Raw genomic sequence first — 24,844 nt, 5'->3', positions numbered from 1 at the left:
GTTTATACAAATCTTTGAATCAAATAATGTATTTATTGATTATACAAAACAACCTAGACAATAGACTTTATATACAATATAAAACCCTTTCCCGTGTCACAAATCAGAGCAGAGCTTCACCGACGACTCGACATCGAATACCACAAAACCTGTAAATCTGGACCCCCAACGGTCCAGCACATAACACATAAAAGAGAGTTAGACAACATACTCAAAATATAAGTGTAAGTAAATGGTACTTAAACACTTCTTCATAAAAACATGCATAATCATACATTATACATATACATCACGATCATTCATGCATATTCATATATCATGCATATACTTCATTTATCACATAATCAATCATTCACAAAATACACCAAACATATAGTTTCACGTCGTCTCGGACAATACCAAAACATCAACAAATATCACATAACTCAATTACAAATAGGGATATACATAAGGTTCCTAATGTAATCTAACACCACAAATACATTGTTCAGATTATGGTCATGACGGACCCTGCGTTGTTCATTTTATAGTCATGACGGACTCTGCTCCTCACATACGGATTAACAATCAACATTTACCAAGTATGTGTCAAACATCATTTATTATAAAATGCACACATAATCCCTAAATGCAATCTAATGCTTCACATTCATGTTATGTCCTCTAGACACCTCTAATGCATGTGGTACCATCGTCTTTATCAGAGTATCTCACCTCCGATATCCTTCTTTATCAAACAAATATAGTTCGATATCCTTCTTTATTGGACAAGCCAATATCCCTAAATATTCATGATGCATGCACTCAAAACTCATGAATATTTTTATCAACAATTTTGGCATATAGCCCATCAACAATAACGTGGAACACTATCCAACGTCCGTCTTTATTAAGATAATCAATACCTTAATATCCGTCTTTATCGAATAACATAATTCGATATACTTCTTTATTAGAATAACATACTCTAATATCCTTCTTTATTAAGTTGATTAACACCTTAATATACTTCTTTGACATTTTAACAAACATCATCAACACAATCAACAACAATTATATTCCACACATATAATCAACAATTATCATCACAATACAATTAATCATGGTTATAAACACCTAATTGCATGTTAGGATACCTTAAATCCATGTTACAAGTGCTTAATTGCACTTAAAACAATTATAAAAAAGTTGCTGTCACAGTACTGTTCGCTAAGCGAAGCAGTAGCGAGCCCTCAGCGAACCTCACCAGAGGACACCTGCTCGTGGCGAACCAGCAGCGAGCAATCAGCGAACCATTCGCTAAGCGAATCTCAGTTCGCTGCAGCGAACTAAGTCTGAGGACTACAGGTACATGGCGAACAGGTAGCGAGCTTGTGGCGAGTCATTCGCCACTCAATTCGCTGAGCGAAGGCCTAGCGAAGGCCTCTTGTCAGGACAGTTCAAACCTTGCGATTTCTACACCAAATCACCCAAAAATCCCATTTTTCATGTTATAAATCCCAAAAGAGTTTGTATTCAAGCATAACAAACATAGATAAACACAAAAGGACAGTTCATTTCTCAGATCTACATCATAAATGTTGGTGTTTTGATTGGCTACATTTTGCAAAAGCCAACCAGCCAGATGCTGAACTGAGATGCTGTAGCATTATAGTACAGCATACTGAAGCTCTGTTTTCGTGCAGAATTTTTATTTCAAATCTGAGTCAAGATTTGCTTCAATTATATATTCAGGCACGTGCGTCTAGGCAAGACGAGACTTACTCAGCAAGTTTTATTGAAGTCGGTCAAAGGAAAGTGATTTAAAACAAAAATATAATTATATTATATTTTTGGTGTTTTTTTTTTGTTTGGTACAACATGAAACAAACAAATTATATTTTTGAAATTAATTTAGGGTTGGGCCGAAATTTCTACAGCTGTATTTGTCTGAAGACCTAGCTTGCCCATCAAGACAATTGAAGACTATAAATATGTGAAGCCTCAAGCTATTCTACTCATGTATTCTAAACCGTGTTCTTTACAAAGTGTGAGTTTTTAGGGTTTAGAGTTTGTGTCTTTTGTCAGCCTTTCTTGTGTCACTTTGATGCAAGTTTAGGACTGTGTTTTGGTTGTTAATTGTAAACTACTCCTAAGCTTTGAAGCACGGAGTTAGTGTGTGTGATTCACTCAAGAGCTTTTAAGCAAGAGTGTGGTCTAGTTTCTAGGAGAGTGTCTCCATCTTGATCGTTATTATTGACAGCAACATGGTATGTGTTGTTAGAGGGAATTTGGGACGGGGTCTCATTATCTAAGAGGTTCTTAGGTAGGATTGCACGGGTAGTGTCTAGGCGAGAAGTCAAGTACCGGGTGTTGGTCGAGGGCTTTGAACTAGAGCTATTATAGTGGATTCATTCCTGGATTGGTATCCCCCAGAGTAGGTGACGTTGCACTGAACTGGGTTAACAATTACCTGTCTTATTTATTGTTCTGCAATTTATTTATTTATTTACTGTGTTCTGCGACTGTCTTGCTGCAACGTGTGCTATAGCATCTTGTGCAGCATTGTGTTCACTGCGTGCCAGATTTCAATTGGCATCAGAGCAGGCACCCTTTCTGGTTATAGGGTGAGCTCCAGGGAGAATGTCTGGCAACATGGAAAAAGAAGGAGGGCTTGTAAGCAGACCACCGCTTCTAGTTGGTGTCTCCAACTATGATTATTGGAAATCACGCATGATTGCTTTCCTAAAATCTATGGATAGCAAAACTTGGAAGGCTGTTCTGAAAGGATGGGACCCCCCTGTGGTCATGGACAAGGATGGAAAGCCAACACTTGAACTAAAAGCTGAGGAGGACTGGTCTAAAGAAGAGGATGAGCTTGCTTTGGGAAACTCAAAAGCATTATATGCATTATACAATGGGGTAGACAAACACATCTTCAAACTGATCAAAAAATGTGTCTCAGCAAAGGAAGCTTGGAAGATTCTTGAAACTGTTCATGAAGGTACTCCTCAGGTAAAAATGTCTAAATTACAGATTCTTACTACTCAGTTTGAAAATTTACGTATGAAGGAGGAGGAAACAATTCAAGATTTTCATATGACTATTCTAGACTATGATAATCAATTTGATGCTTTGGGTGAGAAAATTCCCGAAGAAAAGTTAGTAAGAAAAATGCTTAGATCACTTCCAAAGAAATTTGATATGAAAGTCACAGCTATGGAAGAAGCCAAAAACATATCTCAGATGAAGCTGGATGAACTGGTTGGATCACTCCAAACTTATGAAAGTGTTGCAAATGGAAGAAGTGAAAAGAAAAATAAGAGCATTGCCTTCTCATCTAAAAATAATGAAGAAGAACTGGAGGATGAAGAAGAATCTAATGAGAGTATCTCTGAGGCCATGGTGTTATTGGGAAAACAATTCAACAAAGTTCTGAAACGAATGGATAAGAGACCCAGATCAAATTTCAAAAACAATGCTCCAGGCACTATGCGCAGCAATGAAAATCAAGGAAAACCAAAAGGTGAAGAAAAATCAAGCTTAAACAGAAACATTCGATGTCATGAATGTGAAGGATATGGCCACATCAGACCTGAGTGTCCAACATATCAGAAGAGAACAAAGAAAGGGCTAACTGTCAGTTGGTCTGAGGATGATGACTCAGAAGATGATACAGCATCTGTAACTGCTAAACATATCTCAGTCTTAACAGGTATTGTTACATCTGATACAGAATCTGATGATGGAGAGGTAACCTATGAAGAGCTTGCTGAATCCTACAAGGAACTTTGTCTTAAGAGTGAAGAAATCTGCAGGGTTATTGAGAAACAAAAGATAACCATCAATGAGTTAAAAGCAGAAAAATCTGAGAATATCTCAAAGATGGAGGAACTTCAAAAGAAGGTAAATTATCTATCCTCTGATCTTGAAATCTGCAGGGTTATTGAGAAACAAAAGGTAACCATCAATGAGTTAAAAGTAGAAAAATTTGAGAATATCTCAAAGATGGAGGAACTTCAAAAGAAGGTAAATTATCTGTCCTCTGATCTTGAAGAAGCTAAGGAAGTCATTGAAAAATTAAATGCTGACATTTGGCGGTTGAGAAAATTCTCTGACATGTTGTATAAAGATGATGAGCATCTTGACAAACTTCATAAGGCTGATGGTCAACTGGAGGAAATCTTAGAGAAAAATGTTCAAAAGCCTAGAAATATTGGGCTTAGCTATGAGAATGTCAACAAATTCAAAAAATATAGTCCTGACCTCATGTACATGGATCCTAGAGAAACTCAAAAGCAAAGGATGCCTTATCAAAAGCCGCAGCATCATCAGCAGCATTCCATGTCAAGAAATAGAAGAAAACACCATGCGTGGAGATGTCATTACTGTGGTAGAAAAGGGCACATAAGGCCTTACTGCTACAAACTATATGGGTACCCTAACAGACGTCCTCAACATAAACCTGTTTCCACAACTGCCTCTACTCAACAAGAATGGAAACCTAAAGGTGAAAATGAGAAGAAAAGTGATACAACTCAACCTGAAAAAGAGACTACTGCTCTGATTGCTCACACATCACTTAGAGCTTCATCAAGGGAAGACTGGTACTTTGATAGTGGCTGTTCAAGACACATGACCGGAATAAGTAAATTTCTTGTTGGTATAAAGTCTTTTTCAACCAGCTTTGTAACCTTTGGTGATGGTGCAAAAGGAGAAATTGTTGGGATAGGGGAGCTCAGAAGTAATAGCTTGCCTAAACTAAACAATGTGCTGTTAGTAAGAGGATTGACTGCAAATTTGATAAGTATTAGTCAACTATGCGACCAAGGAATGAAAGTAAACTTCACCAAGTCTGAATGTTTGGTTACAAATAACGAAGGTGAGATTTTGATGAAAGGTGTCAGATCAAAAGACAACTGCTATCTATGGGTTCCCCAAGAAGAAGCAAATATGTCAACATGCTTAATCACTAAAGAAGATCAAGTAAAACTATGGCACCAAAAGCTTGGTCATCTTAATCTAAGAAGCATGAAGAAAGCAATATCTAAAGAAGCCATCAGAGGACTGCCAAATCTCAAAATTGAAGAAGGTAGCATATGTGGAGACTGTCAGATTGGGAAACAAACCAAGATGCCACATCCAAAGCTGCAGCATCTTACCACCACCAGAGTTCTTGAACTTCTACACATGGACTTGATGGGTCCTATGCAAACTGAAAGCTTGGGAGGTAAAAGGTACGCATATGTTGTTGTTGATGACTTTTCTAGATACACCTGGATAAATTTTATTAGAAAGAAATCAGAAACCTTTGATGTGTTCAAAGATCTATGTATTCAACTTCAAAGGGAGAAAAACAATGTTGTATTAAGGATCAGAAGTGATCATGGTAAGGAGTTTGAAAACTCCAGGTTCTCTGACTTCTGTGCCTCTGAAGGCATCATACATGAATTCTCATCTCCCATTACACCACAACAAAATGGTGTAGTAGAAAGGAAAAATAGAACTATACAAGAGTCTGCAAGGGTAATGTTACATGCAAAGAAGCTTTCACATGATTTTTGGGCAGAAGCTATGAATACTGCCTGCTATATTCATAATCGTGTCACCCTGAGATCTGGAACTACAACTACTCTGTACGAATTATGGAAAGAGAGGAAACCTACTGTTAAGCACTTCCATGTGTTTGGTAGTAAATGCTACATCTTGTCTGATAGAGAACCAAGAACCAAAATGGACCCTAAAAGTGATGAGGGCATATTCTTGGGATACTCAACAAATAGTAGAGCCTACAGAGTATATAATAATAGAACCAAAACCATGATGGAGTCTATAAATGTGGTAATAGATGACACCTCAAGTGAAACTGCTGAAGATGATACAGAAGATGCTACAGCATCTATAACAGGTGGTGTAGATTGTGAAATTACTAATGAATCCAAGAATGATACAGAGGTTACTGCACCTGAACAAATCTCTGCTACTCCAAAGAAAGGACCTTCTACTCGTACTCAAAAGAATCACCCTACAGACCTGATTATTGGTAATCCCAATCAAGGAATTACTACTAGAAGGACGCTTGACTTAGTTACTAATGCTTGTTTTGTGTCTAAATTTGAGCCAAAAATTGTGAAGGAAGCTCTGACTGATGAGTTCTGGATAAATGCTATGCAAGAAGAGCTAAATCAGTTCAAGAGGAATGAAGTTTGGGACTTGGTTCCTAGACCTGAAAATGCAAATGTAATTGGTACCAAATGGGTCTACAAGAACAAGTCTGATGAAAGTGAAACTGTGACCAGAAACAAGGCAAGGCTGGTTGCACAAGGATACTCACAGATTGAAGGGATAGATTTTGATGAGACTTTTGCTCCGGTTGCTCGTCTTGAATCCATTAGATTACTTCTAGGAGTGGCATGCATTCTAAAATTCAAGTTATTCCAAATGGATGTGAAAAGTGCCTTCCTCAATGGGTACTTAAATGAAGAAGTGTATGTGGAACAACCAAAGGGGTTTGTTGATCCAAGCTTTCCAAATCATGTTTACAAATTAAAGAAAGCTCTATATGGATTAAAACAAGCACCTCGAGCATGGTATGAAAGATTGACTGAGTTCCTTATTAGTCAAGGCTACAGGAAAGGAGGAAATGACAAGACTCTATTTGTGAAAGAAGATCAAGGCAAATTTCTAATAGCACAAATCTATGTTGATGACATTGTCTTTGGAGGAATGTCTAGTGAGATGGTACAGCATTTCGTGCAGCAAATGCAGTCTGAGTTTGAGATGAGTCTTGTAGGTGAACTAACCTACTTTCTTGGGCTCCAAGTAAAGCAGATGGAAGATACTATTTTTATCTCCCAAAGCAAGTATGCAAGAAATATAGTGAAAAAGTTTGGTATGGAAAGTGCTGCTCATAAAAGAACACCTGCAGCAACCCATTTAAAGCTTACCAAAGATGAAAAGGGAGTTGATGTAGATCAAAGTCTTTATAGAAGCATGATAGGAAGCTTATTATATCTTACAGCCAGCAGGCCTGATATTACTTTTGCTGTAGGAGTATTTGCTAGGTACCAAGCTGAGCCAAAGATGAGTCATCTTGCTCAAGTGAAAAGAATTTTGAAGTATGTGAATGGTACATGTGATTATGGGATCTTGTATACTCATGGTGAGAACTCTATGCTAGTAGGGTATTGTGATGCTGATTGGGCAGGTTGTGCAGATGATAGAAAAAGCACCTCAGGAGCTTGTTTCTTTTTGGGCAACAACCTTATATCTTGGTTCAGCAAGAAACAGAATTGTGTATCCTTATCTACAGCTGAAGCAGAGTACATAGCTGCCGGTAGCAGCTGCTCTCAGCTATTATGGATGAAACAAATGTTGCTGGAGTACAATGTGGTACAAGATGCTATGGCATTGTACTGTGACAATCTTAGTGCCATCAATATTTCAAAGAATCCTATCCAACATTGCAGGACGAAGCATATTGATATTAGGCACCACTTTATTAGAGACCTAGTTGAAGAAGGTATTGTGACTCTTGAGCATATTTCAACTGAAGAACAATTGGCTGATATTTTTACTAAGGCTCTAGATGCGGTCCAATTTGAAAAATTGCGAGGCAAACTTGGGATTTGCCTATCTGAAGAGTTATAGCAATTATTGCAAGTGTGGCGTGCAGTTTTCTCTTCAACTTATTTAGTAATGCACGCTGTTATGGGTAATGTTGAAACATCTGAAGATTTGGTAAGAATTGTGTGTTTGTTGATGATAAGGATGTTTCGTGTGGAGAGAAAGTATTTGTTAGTAGAAGTTATGTGGTGTTCTCCCCTGCTGTATTTAACAAATTCTAAGGAAGGAGATGGAAAAGAAGAAGATGTTACTATTGGTGATGATATTGACTTTATGTTGGAACATGTCAAGAAGATTGTTCCTGAGAAGGATGCTGCACATGATGCTACAGCATCTGCAGCACAGGAAAATTTGGAGAACATAGTTGTACCTCAATCTCCAGATAATGTTATTATCCCTGATAAAGGGAAGTATTCTGATAGTAACACTGCTGTGATCTCTCAGTCTGATAAGAGTTTGAATACTTTGTCTGTGCATGATGAATCTGCTAAGAAAGATAATAATGCAGATTCCAATGCTATTGATGTGGACAATCTCACCCTTACAGAGAGGACTCCTGCTCCTAGTACTAGGAGGTTAAGATGCAATGCTGGTAAGAGTGTGCCTGTTTATAGTGTTCCTGTCAAGACTACCAAGGAAAAGAAAATATATGGTCTTAAAAGACAGTGGAGTAAGGTTACTGGGTCCTCTGAGCCAAAGAAGAAGCTTTTTAAGAGGAAGACTATTTCCTCTAGTGATTCAGAGTTTGAGGAAGACCAACATGCTACAACATCTCCTGCATCATCCTCAAAGAAGTCTGTGAAGAAAAAGAGGATCCCTCAAGATGTATCCCCTGTACCCATTGACAACATTTCCTTTCATCATGTTAAAAAATGTTGACAGGTGGAAATTTGTGATGAAAAGAAGGCTTGCTGTGGAGAGGAATTTAAGTGAAGATTTTTTACAATGCCAAAAGCTTGTTGATTTGATTAATGCAGCCGGATTGATGAAAACTGCAACTGGGCTCTAACTACTCATTCCAATACTCTGGCCACAGGTTTGGCTCGGTTTATATATGTTGTAGGGACCAGATCACCTTTTGCCTTTGGTTCTTATATTTTTGATGAAACTGTTCTGCATGGTAAGTCATGTACTGTGAAGATGCCTATAGTCTTTCCTACACTGATGTGTGATTTTATTCTAGCTCAACATCCTGGCATTTGTACTGAGGCTGATGTGCCTAGAAAGAGAGGTTGTGATTTGTCTTTTGATTTTAGACTGGTTGAGGGTACACATGCTGCAGACTGTGCTGCATCATCTGTCAATCAGTCAACTGATGTTTTGCCTAGGAAGCAAATGATTGTTGACTTCAAGGTGTTTTTTTCAATGTCAATCCTGGTGTTCTTAATGATATTGCAGGTGGTGATACTGAGGTAGAGGAGGAGGACTCTGACGCAAGTCCTTCTATGTGACCTGCTTATGCTTTATTTGCATGTCCTTTTGGATTTTAATTTGTAGGGCTACGCCCTGATGACTCTCTGGGTTGTAACACGTACAATCCATGTCTTTTGGCTCCGATACTCCAGGTTTTCTATGCCCTGATGGTCTGTCATATGCACTTTATGAGTTCCTATGCTCTGATTCTCTCTGCACTCTATGTTTCTCTATGATCTGATAACTCTGTGGAAGTTCTGCTCCTACTGTGTGGTACTGACTTTATTTGTCAGAATTTATGGCTAAAAAGGGGGAGTAAAAGTGTTTGTGTGCATGATGTGATGAAAAATGCTATAGCATCTAGTATAGCATGTTTTATGTGATATGCATGTTTTGAGGGGGAGTGAATGTTTATGCATAAATTGAGGGGGAGTAGGTAGAATTTATTTTTCTACTACTTTTAATATGCATGCTTATATAGGAATTTATTTTTCCTATTCTCTGTGGCGTTGCTTAAATTTTAAGGAGTTTATTTCTCTGATCTTGAATCCACTATGTGAGAGTTTATTTCTCTCTGTCTGTACTTTGAGGCTAAGATGTGTTATGTTCCGCTGTTGCATGCCTCTGATGCTTACGTGCTAGCTATCTATTCATCTGATGAATTCTTTTACTTTCTTTCCTAGTTGTGTGCGTATGTTGACTCGAAGGAAAGTTCAAATAGCTTAGCATCGTTCTACTTTCTTTCCTAGTTGTGTGCTTATGTTGACTCGAAGGAAAGTTTAGACTGTATCTCTCTATGCACTGGCCTAAGGTTGTTTTAGCCAAAATTTGCCAAAGGGGGAGATTGTTGGTGTTTTGATTGGCTACATTTTGCAAAAGCCAACCAGCCAGATGCTGAACTGAGATGCTGTAGCATTATAGTACAGCATACTGAAGCTCTGTTTTCGTGCAGAATTTTTATTTCAAATCTGAGTCAAGATTTGCTTCAATTATATATTCAGGCACGTGCGTCTAGGCAAGACGAGACTTACTCAGCAAGTTTTATTGAAGTCGGTCAAAGGAAAGTGATTTAAAACAAAAATATAATTATATTATATTTTTGGTGTTTTTTTTTGTTTGGTACAACATGAAACAAACAAATTATATTTTTGAAATTAATTTAGGGTTGGGCCGAAATTTCTACAGCTGTATTTGTCTGAAGACCTAGCTTGCCCATCAAGACAATTAAAGACTATAAATATGTGAAGCCTCAAGCTATTCTACTCATGTATTCTAAACCGTGTTCTTTACAAAGTGTGAGTTTTTAGGGTTTAGAGTTTGTGTCTTTTGTCAGCCTTTCTTGTGTCACTTTGATGCAAGTTTAGGACTGTGTTTTGGTTGTTAATTGTAAACTACTCCTAAGCTTTGAAGCACGGAGTTAGTGTGTGTGATTCACTCAAGAGCTTTTAAGCAAGAGTGTGGTCTAGTTTCTAGGAGAGTGTCTCCATCTTGATCGTTATTATTGACAGCAACATGGTATGTGTTGTTAGAGGGAATTTGGGACGGGGTCTCATTATCTAAGAGGTTCTTAGGTAGGATTGCACGGGTATTGTCTAGGCGAGAAGTCAAGTACCGGGTGTTGGTCGAGGGCTTTGAACTAGAGCTATTATAGTGGATTCATTCCTGGATTGGTATCCCCCAGAGTAGGTGACGTTGCACTGAACTGGGTTAACAATTACCTGTCTTATTTATTGTTCTGCAATTTATTTATTTATTTACTGTGTTCTGCGACTGTCTTGCTGCAACGTGTGCTATAGCATCTTGTGCAGCATTGTGTTCACTGCGTGCCAGATTTCAATAAACATCGAAAAAGTAGAGATTAAACACTTTTTCATCAAAACTCTCAAGAACACTAAGTTCTTGAGTTTAATCTTTCATACAACTCGTTTTTACCATAATTTTCGTTCATTAATCATGTTAAAAGCATGTTAAGCATATTAAGAACCTTAGGAACGATTTCCATCAAGAAAATCCGTTCTAAGCTAAAACGAAAATGGGGTGGAGGAAGTTCGGGTGAGGAGAAATCGACATTCTCCCCTTCCTCGAGTCACCCACGAATATGAAATCTACTCTCTTACCTTAGATCGACGAACTCACGAAGATTGCTCCTCGAATCTCTCCTTCAAGCTCTTGCCCTAGCTCCTCTTGCTCTCCCTTCTCTCTACACTTCAAGAACAAAAGAGAAATAATGATATTTCTCTCCCTATCCTTGGCCATATGGGCGCCCCCCACCATGAAGCAAGGCCCATTGGGCCTCAAGCCCACTAACTTGGCCCAACTCGCGTTAACTCTCACTAACTCGCGCGTTAACTAAACTCTCGATAAATAACTTAAAGTTACTATCTTACTTAAAAACCACATCACCAAATAATTAAACACTTAAACAGTGAATAATAAATTTGGGTCGTTACAACTCTCCCTCACTTAAAAGATTTTCGCCCTCGAAAATTACGCGTCTAAACAACTCCGGATAACTCCTGTATCCGACCCTCCAACGAAACGCTCAAAACACTACACATTACCAAGTTTGACAAAATTAGTTTATCCCATCCAACACAATCTTTGTCCATTTATCAACAAGAGATCAAGGACGGCCAGTTCCTCAATTTGTCGATAGATAGTCAACAATCATGATATCGGCATAAATCATTTTTATCAAACTGCTAAAACCTCAACTTCGCACGAAACATCCACAGACTCACATTCTACGGTACTCACAACTCTACCCCAAAACAAGTACAAACAATCGAACTCTCCGAAAGATACTTCCGTGGAATACTTCCACAACTCCATAATTCTCATAAATCCTATAAGTCTCTGATTCCCTCATGGATCACTTAACCGTGTTACATCATCTATTCATATCGTATCTCATTCCAAACATATCACTCGATAATTCAATTCCAACGATCACTTGATGACCCACATTCTCAAATCTTCCTCGACACATGCTAAAAACTACCGTCTCTAACCGTCAAATTCCTTTTCTAACATATCTCCAATCATTGAGTCGAATCTCGTTACGACTATTCTATTCCCAAGTAATCTCTTAACCAACCTTTGCATTCCTTAACACAAACAATTTCCAATACCACTTCTTAATCTTTTAGTAATTCGCCACTTCAAAATTAGGCTACCGCCTAAAATTGGTTCTCCGAACAATCATAACCTCTACCTCGTTGATTCCAAACGACATCTTCAATTTGCCCATAATCCATCTATCAATGATCCTCATCATCTTGCATTGCAACAAGCATAATCTTCTCCGTTTATTCACTCATCGAATTCTTATTCACCTCCGACCTCTACCAATCATCATCTCTCTATGGACAGCTATCTTTAAACTCTCCCTTAGTACATTCGATACCAAAATCAAACTCTTGTATTTAATCTACAAAGCTCCAAATATTCGTCATACAATCTAATTCTATCCATTAAATTCTAATCAACCTTTGTCTTAGTATTCTTACTCATGACTCCTTGTCTAATCCCAATATGACATTTCTAGAAAATTTCCAAAATTCTCGTCCAAATACATTTTAAGTTATGCACCAAGTCACTACCGTTCCATCATCCATGCTGAAACAATTTAAAATCCTTTACTTCATTGTCACTGATTGTGACCATACCACATCAACATCCACGATGCATCTAACAACACTAGTCTCCACTGACTTTCCTATTCCATAAATCCAAATTTCCTAGTAAATATTTACTTACTCTTATCTTGTGGGCACTACTAAATGCTCTCCGACACTTACCTTAGGCATCGCCTTCAACTCCTTACTATAAGTGCTAAAACACGACATCTACTCACATGTGCGATAATCCTTTTCGCAAATTCTCACTTAACACAAGTCACTTCCAACATGACCTCATATACTCCTTCTCCTCACGTTCCTCAACGGCTAACTTCCTTATTCTTCATCATTCAAAAATGATACCTCTCTTTTAGCCTCATCTCAACTTCCAAGACTCTACGTTCTCGTTCAACATGTGACACCAATTGTCCGGTCATTATCCAGATCCAATTACTCTTTCTTCAACATGCCTCTCCCAAAATCCTTCGAATCGTTATCCCACTTCCATCTTCGAATAAACTCGATTATTCATACAATCCTTACTTCCAATGATTCAACAAACTTACTAATCCTATTATGATATTTCTCAATTCCATTCTCATCTACTTTAAAGCCTACTTCCTTTAATTTCCTCGATTAATTAACACCAACGGTTCACTAATCTTCACATCTCTTTCTCTAAGCTTCTCAAATCTCTTATGAAAATCACTTCACACACTAGACTTAGAATTCCAAATTGTCCAACCAATTCAACATACTACCATATGTACGACTCACGTAAATCTTCTTACTCAAGAATCCGCTACAACATCCGATCCACTTGGATGACAACTTACTTCAAAATCATCACCTCCCAAGAATCTTAATCACTCCCTCTTCTTCATATTCGACTCATTTCGATCAAACAGGTACTTCAACTTTGGTCCACAAAACACGCCTCCATACTTTTAGTGCAACACACGATTTCCAATCATCCCGAATGCTCTTCATCTCACTTAACCAATCTCACTAACGCCCCACGGGGAAACACTTGGTCTGACAACTTTTCTTCTAGTAGTTTCTCATAACTTGTTGCTCCCATTCATTCCACTTCGAACAACGTCGCCAATTCCTGAATATTCCGCTTCAAGAACATCTCTACTCATCTCATCTTCTCACGTTCGAATCATCTCGGAGGGATATAACCTTCTCCCCCACTTATCTCAAACCCACCTACACTCTTCCATTAGAACTTCTGGTGCTCACACCTAACGGTTCTATCGCCTCTAAACATATTCTTCCTAAGAAGAAACTAGTATCGGCATCGTTTACACGCATGTCACATACAAGGGACAAAACCTAACCCACGATACCTAAACACTAACACAAATTCATGCAAGCATTCAAGTAACCTATACTTCCCTCACTTCTCAAAGTTAGGAAATCAAAACAACACAAGAAAAATGAACATTGCATAGCAATAATTCATATTCACATTCAATCAACTCGGAACAAGACGTCAACAAAATAAATTTCTTGTCTGGCTCCCTCGCTTAGCAAAAGCTAGCGAGCTCCCGGCGAGACAAGTCAAAAACATTCACAGGACTTAGCAAGACTTAGCGAGACTCAGCGAGGTTCATTCTTCGCCTAGCGAGCACATCCAAAAATCTGGGTGCTCTGCTACGGTTTTGAACTTACGCTCACTAAACTCTCGTTTTCTCGACTCACTAATCCACAAAATCCAAAACATCAAGCATATAACATCATTATAGACTTGAAAGCACAATTAGAATCATGCATCACAATTACAACATAGAATTATGAGATCTCCATGTTTTTACTCATAAAACACATAGCAATTCAAGTTCCTAGTAATCATCTAGCACATGTTATAAACAAAACATATAACAAACACACACAAGGATTCACTAACATCCTACTCTTCTCATTTTCATGAAAAATTTTAGTTTTCACTTGCCCAAAAGAAAATAACTCTATATTTTCACCAAAATCTTCAAGAAATAATATTATTTTTTTTTTTAAAATTATTTCAAATCATTACCACATGCAGTTTTATATCATGCCGGATCGTTACATGCAGTTTTATATCATGCCGGATTATCACATGCAGTTTTATATCATGCCGGATCGTCAACAATTAGCAAATAAGCATCAATCAATCAAGTTTAAACTACACAAAGGTTAAACTCTAAGCATATATAACTATTATAAACATAGAAGTATAGCACCCACACCACTACTCAACAAAAGAATGGATCGATTAATCCAATTCACACCACTCATAGTTCCTAAATGAACAACATAAGTGATTTCACAAAACAAACACAACAAAATTGTTAGACAAACACGACTGACACACAATACTCACTTGGTCTGACTGCACAGACCTGCTCTGATCGACACATAACCCACACAGTCCGAGGACAACGGGGCTCTGATACCAATTGTAACACCCAAACCCATTATTTATATATTTCTACCTTTAGTAAAATCTTTTTCAAAATATGCAACGGAAAATCACATTTAATTTATTGAATATCGGTTCGAGTATTACACTCCTCTATCAAAATAATACTAATGTAATTAATTAGTAAAAATAGTGTTTATACAAATCTTTGAATCAAATAATGTATTTATTGATTATACAAAACAACCTAGACAATAGACTTTATATACAATATAAAACCCTTTCCCGTGTCACAAATCAGAGCAGAGCTTCACCGACGACTCGACATCGAATACCACAAAACCTGTAAATCTGGACCCCCAACGGTCCAGCACATAACACATAAAAGAGAGTTAGACAACATACTCAAAATATAAGTGTAAGTAAATGGTACTTAAACACTTCTTCATAAAAACATGCATAATCATACATTATACATATACATCACGATCATTCATGCATATTCATATATCATGCATATACTTCATTTATCACATAATCAATCATTCACAAAATACACCAAACATATAGTTTCACGTCGTCTCGGACAATACCAAAACATCAACAAATATCACATAACTCAATTACAAATAGGGATATACATAAGGTTCCTAATGTAATCTAACACCACAAATACATTGTTCAGATTATGGTCATGACGGACCCTGCGTTGTTCATTTTATAGTCATGACGGACTCTGCTCCTCACATACGGATTAACAATCAACATTTACCAAGTATGTGTCAAACATCATTTATTATAAAATGCACACATAATCCCTAAATGCAATCTAATGCTTCACATTCATGTTATGTCCTCTAGACACCTCTAATGCATGTGGTACCATCGTCTTTATCAGAGTATCTCACCTCCGATATCCTTCTTTATCAAACAAATATAGTTCGATATCCTTCTTTATTGGACAAGCCAATATCCCTAAATATTCATGATGCATGCACTCAAAACTCATGAATATTTTTATCAACAATTTTGGCATATAGCCCATCAACAATAACGTGGAACACTATCCAACGTCCGTCTTTATTAAGATAATCAATACCTTAATATCCGTCTTTATCGAATAACATAATTCGATATACTTCTTTATTAGAATAACATACTCTAATATCCTTCTTTATTAAGTTGATTAACACCTTAATATACTTCTTTGACATTTTAACAAACATCATCAACACAATCAACAACAATTATATTCCACACATATAATCAACAATTATCATCACAATACAATTAATCATGGTTATAAACACCTAATTGCATGTTAGGATACCTTAAATCCATGTTACAAGTGCTTAATTGCACTTAAAACAATTATAAAAAAGTTGCTGTCACAGTACTGTTCGCTAAGCGAAGCAGTAGCGAGCCCTCAGCGAACCTCACCAGAGGACACCTGCTCGTGGCGAACCAGCAGCGAGCAATCAGCGAACCATTCGCTAAGCGAATCTCAGTTCGCTGCAGCGAACTAAGTCTGAGGACTACAGGTACATGGCGAACAGGTAGCGAGCTTGTGGCGAGTCATTCGCCACTCAATTCGCTGAGCGAAGGCCTAGCGAAGGCCTCCTGTCAGGACAGTTCAAACCTTGCGATTTCTACACCAAATCACCCAAAAATCCCATTTTTCATGTTATAAATCCCAAAAGAGTTTGTATTCAAGCATAACAAACATAGATAAACACAAAAGGACAGTTCATTTCTCAGATCTACATCATAAACATCGAAAAAGTAGAGATTAAACACTTTTTCATCAAAACTCTCAAGAACACTAAGTTCTTGAGTTTAATCTTTCATACAACTCGTTTTTACCATAATTTTCGTTCATTAATCATGTTAAAAGCATGTTAAGCATATTAAGAACCTTAGGAACGATTTCCATCAAGAAAATCCGTTCTAAGCTAAAACGAAAATGGGGTGGAGGAAGTTCGGGTGAGGAGAAATCGACATTCTCCCCTTCCTCGAGTCACCCACGAATATGAAATCTACTCTCTTACCTTAGATCGACGAACTCACGAAGATTGCTCCTCGAATCTCTCCTTCAAGCTCTTGCCCTAGCTCCTCTTGCTCTCCCTTCTCTCTACACTTCAAGAACAAAAGAGAAATAATGATATTTCTCTCCCTATCCTTGGCCATATGGGCGCCCCCCACCATGAAGCAAGGCCCATTGGGCCTCAAGCCCACTAACTTGGCCCAACTCGCGTTAACTCTCACTAACTCGCGCGTTAACTAAACTCTCGATAAATAACTTAAAGTTACTATCTTACTTAAAAACCACATCACCAAATAATTAAACACTTAAACAGTGAATAATAAATTTGGGTCGTTGCATCAACAGGCACATCATTCAGATCTCTCTTCTCAGCATCAGATCCCAAATTATCTTGATTAGGGTTACCAGCAATTGAAATAAGTGTTTCAACAACTTCAGACACAGATTTAGGGTTCTGAGATTCTACTTCAGTTGTTTTCTCGGATGTGTTAACATTTGATTCAAAAACCAAATCAGACATATTTAGAGGAATCCTAGACTTGTAATCTCTTCTCTTCTTTTTAGAACTTCCTTTACTAGATTTAACAGTAGAAAGAGAGATATCATCACTTACTTTTGGGGTTTCCTTCTTTTCAACAGATTTTCCTTTCCCTTTCTTTTCAGCGACATTTGATTGAGCTTTGGGTTTGGAAACACGAACAGTTGTAACAGGGACGGCGTCCTTAATGATCTTCGAGGATTCTATTTTTGCCTTTGATCGAGTAGAACGGCCAGACTTTGTAGTTTGTGATGATTCAGACATGTTTAGTTGAAGTTTTCTGAGGTTTGAGAAGATGAATAGATGGAGTTTGATGAGAGAAGTGTGAGAATAGGGTTTTCGGACAAAAACTATATTTTGGGAGAAAAGTAATTGAATGCGTGTGATGACATATTTAAGGGAAGTGTATAATGATTTCCCTAAATTAGCGTGCATTGATTGATGGGAGAGAAAACGGTTTCCTTTTGCACGCCTCAACTGCTGTAACTGCTATGCTTCTTCATGCAGGCAAATTCCCAATTTGCCCCTTAAAAATTCAAACTGATTAGCATCAAGCGCTTTTGTAAAAATGTCAGCTAGCTGTTCACTTATACCAATGTGCTTGAGTTCCACACAATTTTCTTCAACAAGGTCTCTGATGAAATGATGCCTGATGTCTATGTGTTTGGTTCTTGAGTGTTGAACTGGATTCTTTGATATATTGATTGCACTCAAGTTGTCACAATATAATGTCATGACATCTTGGTTGACATTATATTCTTTCAGCATCTGTTTCATCCACATCAGCTGGGAACAACTGCTACCTGCAGCTATGTATTCAGCCTCTGCAGTAGATAGAGACACACAATTCTGCTTCTTGCTGAACCATGAGATTAAATTGTCACCCAAAAAGAAACATCCTCCTGAGGTACTCTTCCTATCATCAGCACTTCCAGCCCAATCTACATCACAATAACCTATCAAAGTAGAATTCTTTGTCTGGGAGTACAGAATCCCATAATCACTGGTGCCCTTTATATACTTCAGAATCCTTTTGACTTGTACAAGATGGCTCATCTTTGGCTTGGCTTGATATCTTGCACAAACACCCACAGCAAAGGTGATGTCTGGTCTACTAGCTGTAAGATACAAGAGACTGCCAATCATGCTCCTGTATAGGCTTTGGTCAACATCAATGCCATTCTCATCTTTGGTTAGCTTCAGATGTGTAGCAGCTGGTGTTCTCTTGTGTGCTGCAGTATCCATTCCAAACTTCTTGATCATATTTTTCGCATACTTGCTTTGAGAGACAAATATGGTGTCTTCCATTTGTTTGACTTGCAGACCAAGGAAGTATGTTAGCTCACCTACCAAACTCATTTCAAACTCTGATTGCATCTGTTGTACAAAATGTTGCACCATCTTTTCAGACATACCTCCAAATACTATGTCATCAACATAAATTTGGGCAATCATTAGCTTCTCTTCCTGTTCTTTAACAAACAAGGTTTTGTCATGGCCTCCTTTTCTGTATCCTTGACTAACAAGAAAATTTGTCAGCCTCTCATACCAAGCCCTTGGAGCCTGTTTCAGTCCATAAAGAGCCTTCTTCAGCTTGTACACATGATCAGGATTAGCAGGATCTACAAAACCTTTTGGCTGCTCCACATAAACCTCTTCATGTAGGTACCCATTAAGAAAGGCACTCTTGACATCCATTTGGTACAGCTTAAATTTGAAGATGCATGCTATACCAAGAAGTAGCCTAATAGATTCCAATCTTGCAACTGGCGCAAATGTTTCATCAAAGTCAAGTCCTTCAACCTGAGTGTACCCTTGAGCCACTAACCTTGCCTTGTTTCTTGTTACAACACCATTTTCATCTGACTTGTTTTTGAACACCCATTTTGTGCCTATGACATTAACACCATTGGGTCTAGGAACAAGATCCCACACATCACTTCTTCTAAACTGAGTTAGTTCCTCTTGCATGGCTTCTATCCAAAACTCATCAGTGAGAGCCTCTTTTACATTTTTGGGCTCAACTTTTGAAACAAAACATGAATTAGTAACCACTTCATTTGTCCTTCTTGTAGCGATTCCCTGGTTAGGATTTCCTATGATGAGATCCTTGGGATGGTTCTTCTGTATTCTTATTGAAGGAACTTTACTCACAGGACGAGGTGTAGGAATAGTTGATTCATCATCTGAATCTGATTCTTTTTCTGCAACAGCTTCTTCAGATGTTGGCAAAGTTGTTGCAACATCATCTTCAGTGTCAGATGTTTTAGTAGATGTCAAATCATCTATTGCAACATTGATAGATTCTACTATTACCTTGGTTCTCTGGTTGTAAACTCTATAGGCCCTGCTGTTTGTTGAATATCCAAGAAACAATCCTTCTTCACTTTTAGGATCCATTTTTCTTCTGTGCTCTCTATCAGATAGGATATAGCACTTACTTCCAAACACATGAAAGTGTTTGACAGTTGGTTTTCTGCCTTTCCACAGTTCATATAGTGTAGTAGAAGTTCCAGTTCTAAGTGTGACACGATTGTGAATATAACAAGCAGTATGCATAGCCTCAGCCCAGAATTGATATGGAAGATGTTTTGCATGCAACATCACTCTGGCTGACTCTTGTATTGTCCTGTTCTTTCTCTCAACAACACCATTTTGTTGAGGTGTGATTGGAGCTGAGAATTCATGCTTGATTCCTTCAGAGATGCAGAATTCAAGAAAGCTTGCATTCTCAAACTCTTTACCATGATCACTTCGTATCCTAACAATAGCAGAGTTCTTTTCTCTTTGGAGTTGAAGACAAAGTTCTTTGAATGCATCAAAACTTTCAGATTTGTCTTTTAGAAATTCAATCCATGTGAACCTTGAAAAGTCATCTACCATGACAAACGCATACCTTTTTCCTCCAAGGCTCTCCACTTGCATTGGCCCCATCAGGTCTATGTGTAGTAATTCTAGAACCCTTGTTGTGGTAAGATGTTGTAACTTTGGATGCGACATCTTTGTCTGCTTCCCTATTTGACATTCTCCACATATACTTCCTTCCTCAATTTTGAGTTTTGGAAGACCTCTGATTGCCTCTTTAGCTATTGCCTTCTTCATGCCTTTGAGGTGCAGGTGGCCAAGTTTTTGGTGCCACAACCTTACCTCATCTTCTTTACTAATAAGACATGTTGGTACATCTTCTTCTCTAGGGATCCAGAGATAGCAGTTGTCTCTTGACCTTACTCCTTTCATCAACAGCTCTCCTTGCTCGTTTGTAACTAGGCATTCAGCTTTTGTGAAGTTAACTTTCATGCCTTGATCACAAAGTTGGCTTATGCTGATTAGATTAGCTTTAAGCCCTTTTACAAGCAGCACATTATCTAGCTTTGGTAGACCATGGTTTGCAAGTTTACCAACTCCCTTGATCTCTCCTTTGGCTCCATCTCCAAAGGTAACAAAACTGGTAGCATATGACTTCAAGTCTTCAAGATAGTGTTCAACACCTGTCATGTGTCTAGAACAACCACTATCAAAGTACCATGTTTCTCTTGAAGAAGCTCTTAAGGATGTATGAGCTATTAGACCTGTGATCTTCTTCTTTTCTCTCCATTCCTGTCTTGTTGTAACATTAGGAAAGACAGGAGTGTAGAATTCTTGATGAACTCTCCTTGGATATCCGTGCAGCCTATAGCAGAAAGGCCTAATATGTCCTTTCCTTCCACAATGATGACATGTCCAGTTATAGAACCTGGGCACAGGATGTTCCATAAGATGTTGCGACAATCCTCCTGACACAAACGTGTTGTTGATTGGAGTATGTATAGTGGCATTGTTGAACTTCATCTGTTGCTTTACTCTTTCATGTTCAAAACCAATGGGCTTAGGTTTCCCGTAGTTTTGTCTTTGTAACATTTCCTCAAAGGCATCAGTACCTTTGGTCATCATTTTAGCCACTTTTGTGACTTGATCCAAGTCAGCATTTAACTTGGTCACTTCTTCACCTTGTTCAGCAACTTTACACAGGAGGTTAGACTTCTCCATTTCCAACTGTTGAATTTGACTACTCTGATCTTCAACCTTAATGTTGAGATTATTAATGTTCATGAGTAAGTCATTTCTCTCAGCTTGCAGTTTGCCATTGATCTTTTTTTGTTTCTCCAATGCTTTGCAAACTTCTATACTTCTATTGTGAAGATCTTTGTAAGTAGCAGCTAGTTCCTCATAAGTTACCTCCTCATCACATGATTCTGAGTCAGATACACAAACTCCTGTTAAAGCATTAACAAATTTGGCAGATTCATCCTCCTCTGAATCTGTATCAGACCATGAAACCACAAGACTTTTCTTTTGCCTTTTTAGAAAGGTTGGACATTCAGGTCTGATATGGCCAAAACCTTCACATTCATGGCATTTCACTCCTCTTTCATCTTCATTTGTTTTTTTCTGAAAGCTGGACTGTTTGTTGTTGTTGAATCGACCATTTGGCTTGTGCCTTTGATCCACTTTCTTCATCAACTTGTTGAACTGTCTCCCAAGCATAGCCATAGACTCAGCTAAGCTTTCTTCACCTTCAGATTCAATTTGTAAATCATCAGCAGCACTTTTTGAAGCAAAGGCTAGATTCTTATCTTTCTTTTCATTCCTTCTGTTCAAACCAATTTCATAGGTCTAAAGTGATCCTATGAGTTCATCTAAATTTAGGCTTGAGAGATCATGAGCCTCCTCAATGGCTGTCACCTTCATATCAAATCTTTTAGGCAAAGATCTGAGTATTTTTCCAACTAGCTCCTCATCTGAGATAGGTTTTCCAAGTGCATCAAACGAATTTGCAAAGTCAAGCACATTCATCTGAAAGTCATGAATGGTTTCTTCCTCCTTCATTCTGAGATTCTCAAAATTGGTTTTGAGCATCTGAAGCTTAGATAGCTTAACTTTTGATGTTCCTTCATGAGCTTTTCTCAGAATTTCCCAGGCATGCTTAGCAGTAATACATCTCTTAACAAGCCTGAACATGTTAGCATCCACACCATTGAAAATTGCATACAAGGCTTTGGAGTTGCCAAGTGCCAGATCATCCTCATCTTTAGTCCATTCATCATGTGGCTTCTTGACATTAGTTTTATTGCCATCTTTGTCAAGAACCATTGGTGGTTCCCATCCACGTAACACAGCCTTCCATGTCCTGCTGTCAATTGATTTTATGAAAGCCTCCATTTTAGATTTCCAATAATCATAGTTCTCAGGACCTGTCAGTAAGGGGCGTTTAGACACTGACCCTCCTTCTTTATCCATTGTACCAGAAAGTACTCTCCCTGGAGCTCACCCAAAATAACAGAACAGGGTGCCTGCTCTGATGCCAATTGAAATTCTGGTATCACTAGAATGATGTTGCCTAAGATGTCCCAACAACTACTTTGTGATTAACGTTGTTTCTATTGTTGGCACATCTTATATAACATATAAAAACTGACAGGAAATAAATAAATGACACAAGTAATTGTTAACCCAGTTCAGCCAACTGCCTACTCTGGGGGATACCAATCCAGGAAGGAAATCCACTAATAGCTCTAGTTACTAAGACCTCCAGCAAACCCTAGGATTTACGCCTTTAAACTAAGACCTCCAGCAAACCCCTGGTTTACGCCTTATAACCTCGACACTACTCATGCAACTTCTGCCTAGGAACTCCTAGACATGAGATCCCATCTCACTTCCACTCACACAACACAACCTGTGTTGATTATACAATGTTGGGAAAGATGTGGCGACAACTTGCCAAGACAACACTTCACTTTTGCTTAAAAGCTTCAAGTGAATCACACACGGTAAACTCCGTACTTCAAAGCTTAGGAGTAACCTTAAACTAATAAACTTACTTCTTAGCTCGTGTTATAGAATCCACAAGCAAGAATTACAATCAAATAATAAAAGACTCAACAAAGACTCAACAAAGACTCAATATGTGTAACTGATATTTTTCAATCAGATGTATATTCTTGAGCTTGGTCTTCGTATATATAATGATTAGGCACGCTCCTCTTTCTTCACAAATGCTCAGACGCTCCTTGAGAATCATAAAGGATGATCTGATACTTTTTCAATCTTCATTAAGGATATATCAAGACTTTCCAAAAGTGTTTAAAGGACTTTATATGATAGGATAAGTCATCCAGCTATTCCATTAAGTTTGTCTTATCCTTAAAGCTCCTGATCAGATCAAATCTCCATTGATCGTGCTCTTTAAGTGGATTTCCATAAATAGCAGATGCTCTCATAAATGCGCGAGATTTCCTTGAATAAATATGATGTTGTAACATGTTTTCCAACATCTTGTTAGTATATTTGTTTTAGCAAAATTAAGCCAATTCAAATATCCAACAAATTGTATATATGTCTTCCATCTTTCAGGCCAAATTTTGGAGAAATCCTGGAAACTAGAATAAAACATGATATTTTTCATTAATATCGCCAAAAATTGAACGATAAAATTTATAACACAGTGAAAATTAAACGAAATAAAAAAAATCGAAAAAAGAGGTTTAACACAAGGACTTCCCTACTACTCTCGCCTAAGCACGCTTAACTGCGGAGTTCTGATGGGATCCGTTGCATTAGTGCTGGTATGATCGCACCTGATATATAATACGGTTTAATTGTATATATGTCTTCCATCTTTCAGGCCAAATTTTGGAGAAATCCGGGAAACTAGAATAAAACACGATATTTTTCATTAATATCGCCAAAAATTGAACGATAAAATTTATAACACGGTGAAAACTAAACGAAATAAAAAAAAATCGAAAAAAGTGGTGCAACACAAGGACTTCCCTACTACTCTCGCCCAAGCACGCTTAACTGCGGAGTTCTGATGGGATCCGGTGCATTAGTGCTGGTATGATCGCACCTGATATATAATACGGTTTAATTGTATATATGTCTTCCATCTTTCAGGCCAAATTTTGGAGAAATCCGAGAAACTAGAATAAAACACGATATTTTTCAATAATCTCGCCAAAAATTGAACGATAAAATTTATAACACGGTGAAAACTAAACGAAATAAAAAAAATCGAAAAAGAGGTGCAACACATGGACTTCCCAGGAGGTCACCCATCCTTGTACTACTCTCGCCCAAGCACGCTTAAATGCGGAGTTCTGATGGGATCCGGTGCATTAGTGCTGGTATGATCGCACCAGATATATAATACGTTTTAATTGTATATATGTCTTCCA

The 24,844-nt window shown here is 37.9% G+C and overlaps 1 non-coding gene and 1 pseudogene across 1 annotated transcript; both read right to left on the bottom strand.

Moving 5' to 3' along the window:
• Nucleotides 1-24,418: 24,418 nt before the first annotated feature.
• LOC123911868 lies at nucleotides 24,419-24,518 on the bottom strand (annotated as a pseudogene).
• A 170-nt stretch (nucleotides 24,519-24,688) lies between these two features.
• Nucleotides 24,689-24,807, bottom strand: LOC123912551. The gene has a single exon (XR_006811435.1). It is a non-coding gene; the product is annotated as a 5S ribosomal RNA (ribosomal RNA).
• Between the last annotated feature and the right edge of the window lie 37 nt (nucleotides 24,808-24,844).

The sequence above is a fragment of the Trifolium pratense genome, linkage group LG2 (genome assembly GCF_020283565.1).
Source record: "Trifolium pratense cultivar HEN17-A07 linkage group LG2, ARS_RC_1.1, whole genome shotgun sequence".
Taxonomy (NCBI): domain Eukaryota; kingdom Viridiplantae; phylum Streptophyta; class Magnoliopsida; order Fabales; family Fabaceae; genus Trifolium; species Trifolium pratense.
This window is presented reverse-complemented; position numbering and strand designations above follow the sequence as displayed.